At 35.0% G+C, this 18,308-nt stretch overlaps 1 pseudogene across 1 annotated transcript; it reads right to left on the bottom strand.

Moving 5' to 3' along the window:
- Nucleotides 1–6,902: 6,902 nt before the first annotated feature.
- On the bottom strand, nt 6,903–11,524 carry LOC143604445 (G-type lectin S-receptor-like serine/threonine-protein kinase At1g67520; annotated as a pseudogene). The gene is made up of 9 exons (XR_013148298.1): nt 10,925–11,524; nt 9,871–10,894; nt 9,732–9,788; nt 9,534–9,659; nt 9,294–9,447; nt 9,001–9,210; nt 8,684–8,921; nt 8,378–8,528; nt 6,903–7,433 (listed from the first exon to the last, which is right to left on the bottom strand). The product of XR_013148298.1 is annotated as a G-type lectin S-receptor-like serine/threonine-protein kinase At1g67520 (transcript).
- Nucleotides 11,525–18,308: the final 6,784 nt, after the last annotated feature.

Raw genomic sequence — 18,308 nt, 5'->3', positions numbered from 1 at the left:
TCGGGATACGTTTAACGAGGTGAATTGAGGGCACGCTTACGAGGTGTAGAGAGAGAGTAGTGAGAGAGTAAATGTGTGAGATTTGGTGTGTGGATTGTGAGAACCCGTGGCCCTCTATTTATAACCAAATTTTGAACCCCATCGCGGTACGCGATGGGTCACTTGGCAGTCCTATCGCGTTCCGCGATATAGACCTGCTGTGTCAGACAATAGACCTGCCACGTGTTGACACGTGGCAGGCGCCGAGTCCACGTGGCAACACGTGGCGAACGTGCTGCCACGTGGCGGCAGGCGTTGCCACCGTGTGCAGCGTGGCCACGTGTCACAATGTGTTAGACACCCCATCGCGATACGCGATGGGTGTTTTTCTTGGCCTGTCGCGTAGCACGATGGGTCAAGAAAACAGAATTTTCATTTTAGTCCTTGGAGTTTGATAAATGGCAGAATTGATCCCTTGACTTTTTGAAAATTGACATTTTTGGCTCGAATTTTACGTGATGTTACATACTTAAAACTTAAAAAACCTTTTACAAAACATAAAAGCTTTACTTGAATGAATTTTGATGTGTCACTTCTGCCCAAAGGTGATGTGTTACACATCTACTCCTCATTCAAGTCTAATTACAAAGCTTTGTTAATTTTGCTTACATGATTTAAATGTCTCATTTCTGCCCAAAGGTGATGTGTTACATTTATATCCAACAAAGTTAACTCGTGCATAATTAAAATAATTGTCTCACTTCTGCCCAAAGGTGATTTGTTACAATTGTTTTGCACATATATACTTAAATAAATTTTAATTCTGCCCAAAAGTGATTTATTTTTTGTTTAAGTAGAACTTTTAATTATAGTCTATTAGTTTGATGTTAATAATAGACATATCACATTTTCAATAAAATATAATGATCCTCACATTAATGATCCTTCATTAATCTAGTGATCATAAATTTTAATATGTATTATTTTAGTATCCCATAACATTACTCACAATAATTTTCTTCTATAAATAATTATCTCATTCAAATCATCCACTCTAATCTCAAACCCAAATATGTTTTGCTTCATAAAGATTTCATTAACTTTTAGCTCTTCTTGTTTTTTGATTATCTTCAAGAGATGACCATCTCGTTGCTCCTAATAATAGTAATAAATAAGAAACCTAGAGCATGAAAAAATGGGATGAGTCAAACATAATGTCTCTTATGATAATCAATAAACTCATGCTATCAAATAGAGTTATCCTAGATTTAGTTTTTCCTAAAACTAAACTAATATCTATTAAATAATTAAAATAACTCATAAGATGCATGCACTCCTTAAAAGTTCTAACTATAAGGTTAAATGGCATTACTGAATACATCATAATGTACAATACCATGACCCATAAAGTTAAGGGCTCATGCATGGAAATAAGTACACTTTTCTAATGCGTTACATACTAAAATTTTCTATAATTACAATTTGTTGCCTTAAGTATCAACTATAACACTCATAAGTACAAAAGGAAAACGAGTATGTTGATCAGCAACATGTAACACCCCGCCCCTCGCACCACCAATATTGTCTGCTCTGCCCACGAAGAGCTCATGGATTTGTTTATGGTTGCCCAAAACGCGTTGGTGATTGAAGAGGCAAGACATTTACTTATGAACCAAGGATCTCTCTTGTCCACGGCCGATGTGGGATAGCCTAAGAGTGGGACGATGTTGTGTTTGCCAAGGGTGTTACACAACATATGTATAAGAAAAGAAATGTATGGTACCGAAATAAGATGTTATTCAACTCACACCACTAAAACCTAAAAGAGGATAATTCTAAGGTTCATAAACAAAATACAAGTATTACTTCCAGCTTTAAGTTCTTTCAGGAAAAGTCTCATTGTAAAAATGTGTCATTAGATTAGGCATAAGCAACAAGACTATCCATAATTAAAAAGAACAACCGGCTAAAATTGATAGTTGTATAATATTAATGATATTTATGTATGTTAATCCTAATATTCTCATTAACATATGATTGGTTGAGTCTATTTCTATATGTTTACCCGAAATCAACAAATAACTAACATGAGTGTTAGTGACAAATTTAAATGTTAAGGTTATTAGAACCATGAAAAACTGTCTTATAATTGCGTTTTATGATACCTTAAATATTCTGGAGATTAATCAGAATTTAGTATCAATACTTAAGCTAAATTATGACAGTTGTGAGGTTTGTATAGCCAACATAAAGTCACTCTTACTTTAAACTCTCATATTATTTGTTATCAATATATGGATTGAAACATTTATAATATAGAATTAGATGATACTACATACTTTCACAAATTTTGTTATCATGCAATTAAGAATTTAACAAAAGACAAATGAGACTTATAAAATCATTCCCTTAAAACCAAATTTCATGAGAAATCATGACATGGTTTATGAGGGTGATTTTTCATCTAATCCCATTCTTAGTGATTTTAATCATGTGTTAGATGCCCTAAACATTACTTGGCTTAAAGAATAAGTATGGGTCCACCATAAGTTATATTTTACTGACATTCGTGGAACTTATTCAAAACGGAATATTCAGACATAATTCTTTTATCATTTAAAAGGCTATTTACTTGTATCTAATCTGACTTTTATGGTTTATGGTTTTAAAGAGATCCATTCATATATTACTAATACGATTTCTTCTAAAGATGTCCCTACGTTTATTATGACATCTGGATGTTAATGAAATCAAATCAAGTCTAACATATATATGAGAAATTCCCACATCACGTACATCATTGAAACTCCTTATACAGTTTTTCTAGAGATATTAAAGATCAGTGGGAGCCTTAAGTGTCTCAATCATAGCTTGCAAGATTTGCAAGAGGTAGGGGAGTGAAAACTTGATATTATCTCAATTACACCTATTGTACAAGACACTGCTCCATCACAACATTATTTCATTGAAACTTATCTCTTTAGAATTTACTACTACTACTACTACTACAAAAAATTCATTGTTGCTTAAACGTGGGCAAATTCATATTTTCTACTAAACTAATCCTCACCAAGAGAAACTGCAATAACTTATATTATTAACTTGTTTCTCTGTTAGAATCTATTGGTTTTTAAGTATCGACCCTAAGCATGCTAATTTTCTAAAGTTTTCTAAAGTCAGTTGGAGCAGTAAAAGTCTTTATAATGACTTGACAAAAGTACAAGAGACGGGGGGAAGAGAGTCATTAAATTTTACTCCGAATTTAACTCCGATTACACCTCTTGTACACCATACTGTACCAACTCTTACACACTTAGAATCCTGAAAATGATAGCAGCCGAACCAAGAGCTAATTTATGAAACTGAAACTTCAAATAAACCTAATAATCAACTCAGGAGGTCATCTAGGTTTTAAAACCTACTAACTTTGATGATTATGTAACCTCCCTAACTAAGTTGAAGATGGAAAGTTTAATGATCATACACCTTCTAATTAAACCATTAAATTAATCAATATTCTAAATGGAATAAAGCTATTATTAGCAAATTAAACTAAACTTCATAAGTCAGTATAACGTTTAAGATTTTGTTGAAACACCTAAGGGTGTTCATAACTAAATTAAATCCTAACACAAACGTTAAGACACAAAGAAGCATGATTGATTGTTAAAGGTTATATTCAAGGAGAAATCCACTATCAAAGAATCTTCTTACCTATATTACAAAAGATTTCTTTAAGTATCATTATTGTTCTAGTAGCTTATAATAGTTAAGAGCTACATTAGATGAACATTAAAACAACTTTCCCTAACAATTGACTTACATATTTATACGTTCATAACACAACCTAAAAGTTATAAACTGAAGGATAAAGAACATTTAGTCTATAAGTCAATAAAATCCATATATGGGTTAAAGCAAATATCAAAATGTGATGAAATCTTTATACAATTATTTTCATCAAAAACCTAGTGGATTAATGTACCTACCTCAAGATGAGTGGGAGCAACTAAAAACAAACTTGTCCTTATATAAATGACATTCTTCTGACAAGTATATGTTACATAAGTCAACGATTGTTCGTACATACTTTTATGTGATAGATCTCAAAGATATCCCTTACATAGTAGATATCATAACATTCTGAGATAGACCCAAAGGGACGTTAGTTTTGTTCTATAATTTTATCTTAAATGGGTCCTCATACATGTAACAAACAATATTGCTCTATTTAGAGGATAATAGGATCATTGAGATTATTACTTTATGCTTCATTAAGTAGAAGCCTTATGTAGGTTCAAGTCTATACTCGTTCAGATATTACTCAAAATTGCAACACACTAGATATGTCTAGATTAATGTGAAACATCTAAAGAGAGTATTAAAATATCTCTAAAAGAAACGAAAGACTATAATTTAAAAGAATAAGTGAGAATTCAAACCGGTAGATTACTCTAAACTTTGTCCTATTCAGAGATAAGAAAATGTAATTTTCGGGATACATTCTTATGTCAGAAGATAAATCTATCTCATGGAGGAGTCATAATGAACTGATAACAACAACCTAAGTCATAACGACATAATATGTTGATTAATTACAATGTTGTTGAATATTTATTAGTGAACTCGGAAGTTTTATAAACTCCAGATAAATTATATATTGAAGACTAATTGTGATAAAGTCAGCTACCATGTTTTCTCAAACAGTAACAGTTTGAGAGGTGCTGCATTAAATTTCGATATGAAACTAATTATTTGTTTATGAACGAATTGAGGAATCTAAATTTTCGTATCGAATACATTCATGATATGCTTAAAGATCCTATTACTAAAGGTCTGCCTGTAAGTATTATGAAAGCGCTTATAATCATGAGGGGTTTATTGATGACCATGTACAACTGCATATCGTACTATGAATGATTAACTATTAATATTTCCTCACTAGTTTTGATTTTGTACGTCTCTTAATATGTTCTGCATGCATAATGACATATAGACAAATTATTATACAAATCAAACGTTTGAAGGGCTTACTTGAAAATTTTGATCATAACTACTTAGGTATTAAATAAGGATTGTAGTATGATTAATAGGGGTCTTGAGCTGATGTTCAATTCAATGACTGTATTTCTCTACTCCAGTTTGAGTTTAAATCTAAAATGAGTGTTAACTCCTGATTAGGCTTATCTAATACTCATAATAAATGATTACTCGGCCATGTGGGAGAATGTAAGAATAAATATATATTATATATTTATTTATATGGCCATTATAAACATTTATATTATAATAGATCAAAATATTAAATATACCTTATTATATATTAGTTTGGTAATTGTTGATGGGCCATATTACCTATAATTAACTAATAAAGGGTTTTCCCTTGGGTGTATATATAGAGAGATAAATATTAACATCATAACTTAATCACACACACATAACAATTTTGTGTGTCTCCTCTCTCATAAAACCGGTTTCCTCTCAAGAACCCTAACACCATCCTTAACTATACATCCTAAAGGGGAACTCGATCAAGATGACAAACGTGTCGACTATATCATACCCTACTGCGGTTACTACTCTCCATGCTGTAACAGGTACACATATAATTATAGGTTTATCATATTATTCATGTTTTCCATTATCACCATGAGAAATTGATCAACAATGCAGGTATAACAACCCCTGAGCAATTCCTTCAATGATGTGAAACCGTCTAGGCCATTCCAGCTCAGCCCTTTTTGCTTTCATCTAAAATAGAAAAGGGGCTATTGTTATGAACATCAAGAAATGAAACCATCATATGCGCTTATGTTATGAACATGCATACTAAAGAGGAAGAAATCCAGACTTTTATTAGGCATAAACTCGTAAATTAACATCTTTTCTTCCTTGTGAATGCAACAACCAAGAACTCGAACAAGATTTGTGTGTTGTAGCTTGGCTATGAGAATTAGTTCATTCTTGAATTCCACAAGCCCTTGCCCTGATGTTCTTGAAAGCCTTTTGATTGCAACTTCTCGTCTATCGCTTAGTTTTCCCCTTGTAAAAGGTATTGAACGTCTAGGGTAGGGGGTATGACAAGTACACAAGGGGGATACGTTTAGCCTAACACATTCAAAAACTGTTACAGTTCTTTCTCCATTATTTACAATCTTGTGCTCAAATTTTCCAAGTTTTGAGGATTACACTTTGGCAACAATACCACCACAAATTGGGAAAGAAAATGGTAAATCTTCATAAATGACACTCATCAATAACATTGCTCACCGGGAATTATCAAGCATGCAAAAATAGACAAGATACACAACGAAAGTCCAAGCATCTCTTGATAGCCCGAGCAACTTATGTTGAGAAGAACAATGCATCATACCACTTAAAAATACATTGTTTTAAAACATAAGTAATGCTTCATGACAATAACAACACATTGTCATGTAACCTCGATATGAATGTAATATAATGATGCAAAGTTATCAAAGACCTTCACTAAGGCTCTTAATAACACAAAATTGCCAATTTAAACCCCTGAATTCCTTGTTAGGTTAAAAAGAAAACCAAACACATTATCAAATCATTTTCCTTAACAACACCTCACGTATTCATTGTTCTGATATCTTTTGCAAAGTGTCCGAATGTCCGACCCAGTGTAAGCCATAGGTAATACTGATGTTAAGATATAACTCCCATCACTCTCTATACATAGGTAGCAATTAGGCATTGATACTATAAACAAAACACAATGGGAATACCCGAAAATATGACCAGTTTTTACCCTAAATTTATGTTTCCAAAGATGTATCGACGTGTTGAGGTGGCAATTGTTCCTTTGCTGGCCTCAAAATGTTAGAAATCACCAACAATACTTAGAAATTCATAACACATCCCAGAATATTTGTATCAAGGAAGGTATTTCCGGTCCTAAACATACCAGGTTGGGTTAAATTTACAACTTTATTGTCAATGGTGACTAAAAAGCCTAAACTCAGAACTATGTGGCTGATGGTGTAATAGCACAACTGTTGTGCATACGGTAAGATAACAGAATTACCAAAATTAACTTGATTCAACCAACATTGAGTTTAAATTCGTGAGAGTACGTCCACTATCAACCAATGTTACACAAATGATGATAAACATAATTAGAAAAGCAGCTACCCTCGACCCTCCAATACAGTGATGGTCAAATTGTTTACAGAGCAATGTTTCGGTTCGCTTTCTTCTGGAGTTGCTCGGCCATTAAAGAATGCTGGTCTTTTTGGAGCGGGTAACGGTATGGTGTCGTTGAGAAGCATGGAGATCATATCTGAAGTTGTTGGTCTATCGATTGCACTTTCTTGAACACACAGAAGTGCCACATGAACTGTCCTAAGGAATTGTTGTACAACATAAGTACTGCCAAGTGTTGGATCCTGCAACTCCAATGCATTCCCTTGTTGCCATAGCTCCCATGCCTGAATTATTAAAGTTAATTAACTAGTTTATCAAAAGCTAAGTGGTCAAGTTAATGCCATTAATAAGTTAAAACCAACAAATTAAATCACATATTCACTAGCAACGTACGGGTAAGTAGGGATGGCAATGAGATGATTGTTGGTTTTTTCAATCTCATACCCGATTGTAATACTGTGTCCTACCCGACCCAATACCCATTGGTATATGTTGGGTAATTAGTACTTTAAAAAAAATAGTACCCGTTGAGATTTCCAAATACATTTCTTACCATTTTAACTTTTATATACTTTATGTTTTTAACAATTATATAAAATTAAAAAAGTGATAGATTACATACTTATAAATGTCACCATTTTAATTTTGAAATATCTAAAATATATAAATTTCAAGATGATGTAAAGCTTAAAAAAAGTTCCTACTTCTGCTTCATAGCATAAAAAAATAATATTCTAAAAAGTACAGCTGAAAAAGGTTCATGTCTATATAATGAAGCTACTAAAATGAAGCATTACTAGATATGAGTCGAGGCAAATGAAAAAAAAAATTTCGGGTATATGATTTTGAGTAATCGGGCCGAATATCACCAAATACCATACGTATGCGTGAACCTAAATATTTTAATCAACCCCATACCGGAATACCTATCCCGAATGTTTCGAGTCTTCTCGTTGAGTTCGTGTATTTTTGCCATTCATACGGGTATGGAGGAAAATCATCTATTATCAACTACAACAATAACTTTCCAAATGGAGTAAGGCTCTCTATCAACTTACATCTAAGTTGCCATATGATACAGAGTTAAGACTACAAGTAGCAAGATCTTATTAAAAAGGACCAACTTAAAACAAGTATAACTTTCACTGTGTTAAAATTACAAGCACAACTAATATAAAAGATGCTATAGTATGTGAAACCTGCCTAAAGGTGATTTTGTAACACTTACATATCCGATAAGATTGTACGTGCGACCAAGATGATCGAAACTGCTGTTTCTTCTTCCACTGATAATTTCAAGGATTAGGACTCCAAAGCTGAAGATATCAGATTTCACAGAGAATGTCCCTTCCATTGCATACTCCGGAGACATATAGCCACCGCGTATAACAAACCAATCTGATTTTGTTATAGAAAACAAATACAATGAAATCTGATAAACAAAAAAGCATCTAAAATGTATTGAACTGATATTTAGAAGATCCCATTTTTTTGTCCCAATCTTTCATGTTGTAAAAGAAAAGTGCCAACTTACTATGTTCCTACGACCCTGTTAGTCATTGCCTCAGTCTTCTTTTTTTTTAATATTCTTGCCATGCCAAAATCCGAAATCTTCGGGTTCATATTTTCATCTAGCATAATATTATTAGCTTTTAGGTCTCGGTGAATAACTCGCATTCTTGAGTACTTACGCAGGTATAGCAACCCCTGAGCAATTCCTTCAATAATGATGAACCGTCTAGGTCAATCCAGCTCAGCCTTTCTGGTTTCGTCTAAATAGAAAAGAGACTATTACTTAAGAAAATCAAGAAATGAAACTATTAAATACACTTATGTTACAAACATGCTTACCAAAGAGGAAGAAGTCTAAGCTTTTATTAGGCATATACTCGTAAATTAACATCTTTTCTTCCTTATGAATGCAACAACCAAGAACTCGAACAAGATTTGTGTGCTGTAGCTTGGCTATGAGAATTAGTTCATTCTTGAATTCCACAAGCCCTTGCCCTGATGTTCTTGAAAGCCTTTTGATTGCAATTTCTCGCCATCGCTTAGTTTTCCCTGTGATTTTAATTTCACGGTATCCTTTTTCCGTTAGATTAGAAGGACTAAACGAAAAAATATTTTTGAGAAAGTAACGTCACCTTGTAAACAGGTCCAAAACCACCTTGTCCAAGCTTATTTTCAACAGAGAAATCACCCGTGGAAGCCATGATGGAGGCAAAACTAAATAATAACACATCCTTTCCATTCCTGTTAGTTCAAGGAAATATGCATCTCTCTTTCGTCTCTGCTTTTCTACAATAGGTACCAAAGACTCGATGATAGAAGCAACTATGACGACCTAACAAAATGTAGATATATTGTCATGTATAGTTTCATACCTTGTCGTGTTCGCTTTCTCGTCTTCATATACCATAAAAGCGTAAAACACAGTAAAACCGAAGAAGTAGAAACACCAATGGATGTCCATATCCATATGCGTTTCGTATCTCTTTTGGTATGCTTTCCTGTACAATGACTTGTTAAGACGCAAACTAACTAAAATAATCATTGACCATTGAATTCGAACTTTCTTTTACCTGTACTACCAAATCTAATTAGATTTAATGAACTGATCACATACTTGGATCCAGAGTCTGACCAAGAAGGATCAGATGTAAAATTCAAAAAGCTGCTGCTTCCACTCCAAAACAAACAACCGGTTCCGTAGTGTTAAACAATCGCTAATGCTTAGGCTTAAGTTGCCATCACTAGCAACTGTGTTAGGTTCAAACTCTCCTTTTTTCTCATCAAAGGTATCATCAACGAAAGTCAAATTCCTGCACTGGGGCAAACTGAACTCTACACAACCATCATCTGAATAGTACCCGTAACAAAATTCAGGACTCCAAACATAATTATCATCATCAGTAATTCGCCCTTCTGGTGTCAAAATCCACATGGGAAACTCAATATAAGTTGTACTCTCATAGCTCAAGTACCATCCTTCTGAGTTATTAACCAAAGTTATGGTATAGTAAGGCTGCCTACGTGGGTGATTTGATGATGCAAACAGATCTTCAAATGATATTTTATCATATAGACTTTTCCTCCAGTAGGGTGGCCTCGTCGACGAATCATTAATGTCTGAACTCCTTCATTCTCAGATTCCACGCTCAAAGTAAAAGCTCCCGAACTAAGGAGTTCATTACTCAAACCAAGAAGTCAGGGCTAGTTTTGCCCTGTTGTCTTATTAAACCCAAGCTTCATACCCGGTAAAAGCACATTCGTTGGGTGATCAAAACTCTGCCACAAAACCCTCTTGTCGATTTCATTTATCAGTCGGAAATTGCCTGTGTCTTCAAGTGTTGCTGTCACGTTTGGGTTTGGACCAGCTTGAATGTCGGTTATATTCATCAGAGTCGTCCCTCCAGAAGTGATGATCAAGTTTCCAGTGTTGGCGTCGATGGAAAGGGCAATGGTAGCTGTTGTTGTGGATATAATAGGCTTGTTAGGATTGGCTACCCATACTTTTCGGGCTTCATTATCACTGGTGTACCAAATTCTCAAGTAATTACCCTCATCGTTGAAGACCCATAAACGATCATCAATTCTAATATCGAAGAACCCTAACGTGAAGTTTCCCCGGATGGAAAGAAGCTGGTCATAGTAATTGAGCTGCCAACCTTGATTGTTGAAAACGTGTCAGCAGGGGGACAAAATCGGACAGTGTAATTAGCACCACCACATATATAAGGACTATCTAAAAACCCGGTATGATAGACCCCATGACCGTAGGATCTTGGGCACGCTGATCTAAACAACGGAGTGTATGTTGTCGAGGCTCTGATGTCGGGATAGAGTTGTTGCAACAATACTCCTGCGTGCCAAAGGCCTGGCATGTACTCATACATCCTCCTCCACTCTCCAACCGCAGCTCCGTTGGGCAGCGTTGACTCAAATCATCAACGCAGCCTGTTTTTGAGCAATCATGTAGGTATAAACTTAACCCGTCGCTTGCCTCCACTGTCATTCGTAAGTTATAGCCACTGATGAGACTAACATCATAATAATCTTTAAATTTCCCAAAGTCGAACTGCGAAAGCGTTACAGGTGGGGTTGCTGATCTTCCATTGCACTCTATCTTACCGGTACCACAATCACCTGTTTTACAAGACCCGTGGCCTGACCCATTGAAAGCGCAACCAGTTCTACCCCAAATTTTACCCTGCCGTTCTTCTGGAGTGTGTAAGGTGTGGTTACTCCCTTCTGTGAGCTCGAATCCGGTGATATTAAGAGCAGGGTTGCCAGAGATTCCAGGCCAAACTGTGAAACCACAGTCGTTGATAACAGAAACACTAGTCCCTGCGGTTCCTGCAAATGTGAACGATAAATGTAATCAGAACAAAAATTGTTAGTGATATAGATTACAAAAGACAGTTATCTACCATTAAAAAAGATGAGAACACAGAAGAAAAGAAAGCTCAGAATACATGCTTTTTATGTTTCATTTTAATGTTGTTGGTTACAGAAACTCTTCTATTTATATAAAATATAGATATAATCTTTGAAATAATATATCATATCTAGTGTGAATGATGACTCTATGCTCCCATTTATGAGTGTGGCAATATAGATATGACTTTGAAATAATGTATAATACTCATACCACATCCAAGTCAAGTGCTAGCTGTGCTTTGCCAAGATATTTTATCCAAGGACTGGACTGTTTTATCCTCGTTATTTACTTTGTCAATGTCTTGCAAATTGCAATGACATTTATTTCAAAAATATTCCCATCCATATATACTTTACAAAGCTGTTACTATTCTTTCACGCCATTAATAATTTTACACTCAAAATTTTCAAGTTTTAAAATGCGAACGGTAAAAAGAACAGGGTCAGGGTCAGGGTCAGACTCAGACATCTCTTTTAACTACAAGTTTTGATGATTTTTTGGAAACAATGACATTTCTCGCCTTCAAGTGTGTAAAAGTAGACAAGATGCACGATCAAAGTCCGAGTATCTTTATGTTGAGAAGCACAATGCAGATCACATTGTTTAAAAAAATAAATAGCGTATCATGATGAGAAGTTAACTAAGAGCTTTACTAAATCGACATATATACCTTCAAATTGGCATAAATATCTTAAAATTGGCAAATTAAATTCATGACTTTCATGTTAGGTTATATGGAAACCCAAACAAAATCAAAATAATCTCCAACAACTAAGTAGTCATTAAAGTTACTAACAATCATATTTGTATAAAATCACGCCTAGGTGCCGATTAATCGCTGGTCAGTACCCCACTGTCTGGTCAAAGATAAATGTTATTTGGTCAAAAGCAATCAAAATTGAAAGTTATATATATAAATTTGTTATTTTATTTGGAAATTTACATACAAATTCTAATCCGATTAATTCTAATTAATCAAGATTAATCGGTAGTTCCTACCCCCACCACCCGTCTAGCCTGGCGAAATCTACAACACCAAAAAAAATAACATATAACTCGAGTATTCTAAGGTAACACATGAATTAGCCAATTAGGCATGGATAGCTATCAAGAAAACACAATGCGCATACCAACAATACTTAGAAATCGAACATTATGTATCCGTAAATAAGAGTGAATAAGAAAGACAAATACTCGGATCAACAGAGAAATGGATTCACAAATGAGATGAATCCACCGTTATTACCTCCACAATGAGTTAGTCAAGTAGTTCATAAACGTTTTCTAAAGCTTGATTGAATCGCTATTAAACAAACCCATCTTGAGTCCGAACTCAAGCTTATATCAATCTCTTTAAATATTTAATGAGCTCGACCTTCATATATCATGTTTGACTAGACTCACGAGCTTAAACGAATTTACTATTTATAAAAGTTTTTATGGGCCCGAACCAAACTCAATTTTTTTTTTTTTTTTGAATTTAATGAGTCAAGCTTCAACTTAGTCTAACTCAAATTTGACGGGACTTGTTTACACCCTCACCCACAATTGATATATTTAGTCACACGAAAAAAAAAGTACTTTGATCACCATTCATAGTTGCCAAATGGATAATTCTGATGGGCTGACTTGTCAAAAGTGGGTCTGATTTAACAAGTCAACACTATGTAGTGGACTAATTTAAGGGGAGTGTTTTTTTATTTAGCGAAGAATGGTACTTTACCCATACAGGCATACAGCCATACTAATTCCTAAATTATACCATAATCCAGGAGTGTGTCGAAAAAACAAATTAACCGATCCATAATTAAAATAACTGATGAAACCAAACTGATATAAATGAATCACACCAAAAAATCGGTGGGTCAGATTGATGATTTTTTGAAAACCAACAACAGTGGATCGATTATGGTTGGGTTTTCATACCTGCCCAAAATGAACCGAACCCATTATCTGTATTTTTTTTAATATTATGGATTAATCGTTACATTTTTTAACGCTGTGTAATATACTAATATATACAAATGCGTAATTTCAATTTATTCCATGGTTAAAATTTTAAGACCAAACTTTCAAGCCTAAATAAATAAGGCTTCAATTGTATTGTTTTGAGCCATTTTTAGCTAGGAAAAAATTCATGGTTAATTAACCAGCTTTAACCTTCAAAACCGCTTAACTGAAACTGTCATACCTTATTGCTTATGGTTGGTTACCCATTAACCGACATCTCGATTATTGTTATGGCTTTGGATCAAAACCGGCCAATACACACTCCTACCATAATATACTCCTTGTTGGGATTGATAATAATCAGATTATCAATAAGATTGTATAGTACAACACTACATATTACAACAAACTAAATTTAAAAAAAAAAACATTAAAATGAAACCTTGACACATATGTGCTTAAAAATAGGTTATTTTGTATGTGTGTAACATCTAGAACAGAACACAACTGCAGAGGGGGTGTCAAAGCACTTTTTGTTTAAACTTTTTTAACTATTAATTTAAAAAAAAAAACTAATCACTTAGAGCCACCTCACCCACCACCACATTTCAAATTTCGCACTTCTGCGATAAACGTTCATGAGTGTAATATGTGAAACTCTCCCTGTGCACGTGAAGTTTTACTTGGTGTCACTTTCTTTCTTTTAATTATTAATTTATTTTTAATTTTCTCTCACATTTCACACTACCATAAAGATGACCAAACAAAGAAAGTTAACTCTCCATTCAATTTACTGAATTTAGTACAAAACATATTACAAAATGTTTAGTTTAGATCAAGAGATGCAATTCTCACATATGAGAGAAAAAAAAAATTATACACATAACAAAAGGACTCTCCTGTGTTATTTACCCTTTTCTACTTTATGACTTCATCTACTTAAGGACCAAGAAAGTTTCATATATGCATAGGAGACTGTAACACAAACTTTAAAGTAAATGGTGTGTACTTTCTTTTGCAGAATCTGATACCAGCACAACATCGGACAATGATTGCAGAACCAGGGTGGCTGTTTTCAAAGAAGTTTATCAGTTTGATTTACAGGTTTTTTCAATTAATTCAGTTGTAATTGAAAAACCAAACCAAATCGAATTTAGTGTGGTTCACACCAAACCGAATAAGAATTATGTTCGGTTTTCGGGTGATTGAATAACTGAACTCAACCCACATATTATTTTATCGAATAACTGAAAATATTAACCGATTAAAAAGGTTTATTCAATTAACCGAATTCAATATTTGATATCCGGACCGAACACCGATTTGGTCATTCGTTTACAGTTAAAACTCGAACTGAACAACAAACTCAATTCTATTTTTCACGTTGATTCAATTTAATTAGTTACAAATTGAATAATGAACATCTCTAGTCGGTCCCTTTGCGAGAGAGAATTTACAGTCATCAAGCATCCTTGAACATGATTTAAAAAAAGATTCATAATGTGGATTTAGATAATGTTATTAGTGCTAGTGAAGGTAATAGATTTGTAGTTTTTTTGTGCGAATAGAATAAAATGGATTTCATATAGGACAAAGATTCGAATTTGTAATAAACTGGTTTTAATGATTTAGTGAGTATGCTAGATAGGATTTTAGCATGCAATGGTACATTTTCTATCCTTGCTCCCATGAATCCAAAGTGTTTAAAAAGAAGAAAAAAAGAAAACATATGCTACTTTTCTAATCTACACAGTTATTCTATTGTTATAATATATTTATGTACCTACACATTATTCATGATTTTATGATAAATAATCGAACAACTGTTTACCCACACGCGTGCAATTGCATGTGACTTATTTTTTACCATGCATTGTGGATTACTTTTACTAATCTACCTACACATGTAATTAATGACAACCCGATAACCATTTTACTGGTCTGAATAAATGTGTTACGTGAGTCATGTTTGAAGCCTCATGCCACATGGTTTTAAATATGTTCGTATTACAATTATTGTATCAAACATGAAAAATACATAACTCATGTTAACATTTATGAATTTTAACTTGTTATCACGATACATCTATTGGGTTTATGGAGGGTATGGGCTTCAAATTGGCCCGATTACTTGAAGATATGCTATCGAGTAATTTAAGATTGAAGACATGAGATGTTAGTGTATGCGTAGTGGAGTGACAAGTTGGTGGTTTTTTGGGCTAAAAGGAGTTATAACACCGCCCCATAGGCAATAAGTTTTTTTTTTTTTTTGGGGGGGGGGGGGGGGGCGATATAGATTTTTTGTTCGGATGTGTTATGAAAATAATAATAAAAAATTAGAAAGGGGGCGACAAAGGGCGAAAATACCACTACGCCTCTAAATTGAAAAGCGTCCATCTGCAGACGTGGCGCTACGTGTTGAAAATCCCCTCATTTTGTAACCCTCCACTACACATAGTATTATAGACCGACCCTATAACTTTTATTAGGGCCCGTTTATGAACTTTTTTGTTGACTAAGTTTGTAACTCTAGTTAGTCTCTCTCTCTCTCTCTCTATATATATATATATATAGAGAGAGAGATTTTGTATTTGTAATTCTCTCATCATGAAACAATAATAATATATCCTGATTGCAAGGGCGAAGCTTGTATTGTGACCCGGGATGGCTTCGACCGCCCCTGTTTTTTTGCCCAACAGTGTAAATTTATGCGTTTTCGTTAAAAATTTTTATATGTAGTGTAAATTATCATATTTCGTTCGAAAATTTAGAGCCATGCCACTCCGGTTTATGAAAAGTTTTATAAGTATTTAATCCGGTCATCTCAGTATTTTCGTCCAAGTTTTACTATCGTCTAGTTGCAGCATGTGTACATATGTCGGTCAGCTTAAACTAAACCCTGTAAGTTCTCGTGTAGTTACTTTTCCTATGTAACAACTAGCATCCATATATAGAAATAACATAAAATCATTTCAAATAATAATAATAGTCTTGTAATCACCAAAACAAACAAACGACACCACCTGCAGAACTATTACCGATTCTCACCGATTAGGCTGAGGGGTGTGGGGGGCTCTAACGGGGGCGCGAGTGGGGGCTCCAGCCAATAATATTGTGACGTGTGGCAGAGAGAGAAACTGGATAAGATGGGTGTTGGAGCCCCCGCTGGAGCCCCTGGCCCTGGTGTGGAGGGGCTCTAGCAGGGGCTCCAGCGGATTTTTTTTTATTTTTTTATAAATATATTCAAAAAACGTATTATTAAAAAAACTCATAAATTATTAAAAAAAACACACATTAAAAAAAAAACACATTAATATCTAAAAATAAAAAAAAAATTAAAGTACTAAAAAAACATTATTCTTATTCTTCGGCTTGGTCTTCTTCGATCAACCTCTTTCGGATACGTTCCTTTTGCTTTTCCATCAGCATTTGATCGACCGGATTTAGGTTACTGAAGTCTCTTGTAAGGAAGTCCAAATCTCTCATTCGACTTTTTTCCTTTTTGTCATTAGAGACCACCTCTATGGTTTTGTTGAATTTATTGAGGGATTCAACAAGATCGACGATGTTTACGGCCCCCCCCTCAGCCGGTTTTTTCCACTTGGCGTCCCGTCCCAGTGGCCGCCTCCTCGGCGGTGAAGATGTTTCCTCCCCCGCAATGTTTAGGTCGAATCCAACGCGGCAATCCGACCCGACAGAAGTGCTATACGCTCCAGACGAACTAGTTTTAGTCCGTTTCGGCCCTACTTCCGCATCATGGTCCGGCGCCACCAGCTCAACCCACTTGGAACACCTTTTCAACATCTCCCACAACTTTACATCGTCCCACGTCTTCACCGTCCCATACCTCCGCAAACACTCCTGCTTCCACTCTTCGACAGTGAAATTGTAAACCGCCAAATCATCACTGCCACTTGGTCTCATACGACCGGCGTTCCTGTTGAAAAGATTAGTAAACAAGCCGACAAATTTTCTGATTTCGGACCACCGACCCGAAATTATATCGGCGTTTCGCTCTGTACTCCCAACGAGCGTATAGAACGTCTCCCTAACCTTTGTCCAAAAAACCTTGCTTTTTTGGTAGTCGGCTGCAAAATGAATAATTAAATTAGATTTCCAGTTAACTTTCTTATTTAACTTTTTTATTAAAAATCATTTTTAAAAACGTTAAAACAATTACCGCAACGCCGATCCTCAGAAATGACTATCCAAGCCCGACACAAGGCTTCCTTCTCATCCGATGACCACGGAGTGGTTTTCCGTTTCATCCTCGGAGTCGAAGCCGGTCCCGGCCCGTCCGTTGCAAGTTGTTTTTTCCGGTGGACGCGTCTTCTTGCTCCCGTAGCATCATCGTGTGATTCTTGTGTCTCCGGAACAACAAAGTTAGGAGACGGTTGTATGTTGGATGGTTGAAAGCCGGATGTTTCTTGCGACCCCGAAAAAAACATCGATTGGTCTGGTGACGACCATAAATCGTCGTAACTATAACCTGAATCTAGGTTTGGGTACCAATTTCCAGACATGTTTTTAAAAAAAAGTTTGGAAGATGGGTTGATTTTGGGTTTTTTTTTGAAGTTGTGGTAATTGTTTTATGTGATTTTGGGTGTGGTAATTGTTTTATGTGATCTTGGGTTTATATATAGGAAGAACACTTTTTTTTTATTAAATTAAAGAGCCCAACGGCTCATTTCCCATGTCCCAACGGCTCTTTCACGTCTCCCAATGTCCCTTTACGCCTACAGGTCCCGCGAACCACCTTACGCCTGCT

Source organism: Bidens hawaiensis, unplaced genomic scaffold (genome assembly GCF_021521415.1).
Source record: "Bidens hawaiensis isolate Kalapana, Puna unplaced genomic scaffold, B.hawaiensis_p1.1 tig00001961_1, whole genome shotgun sequence".
NCBI lineage: Eukaryota > Viridiplantae > Streptophyta > Magnoliopsida > Asterales > Asteraceae > Bidens > Bidens hawaiensis.
The sequence above is the reverse complement of the archived record's forward strand: the minus strand, read 5'-3'. Positions and strand labels throughout refer to the sequence as shown.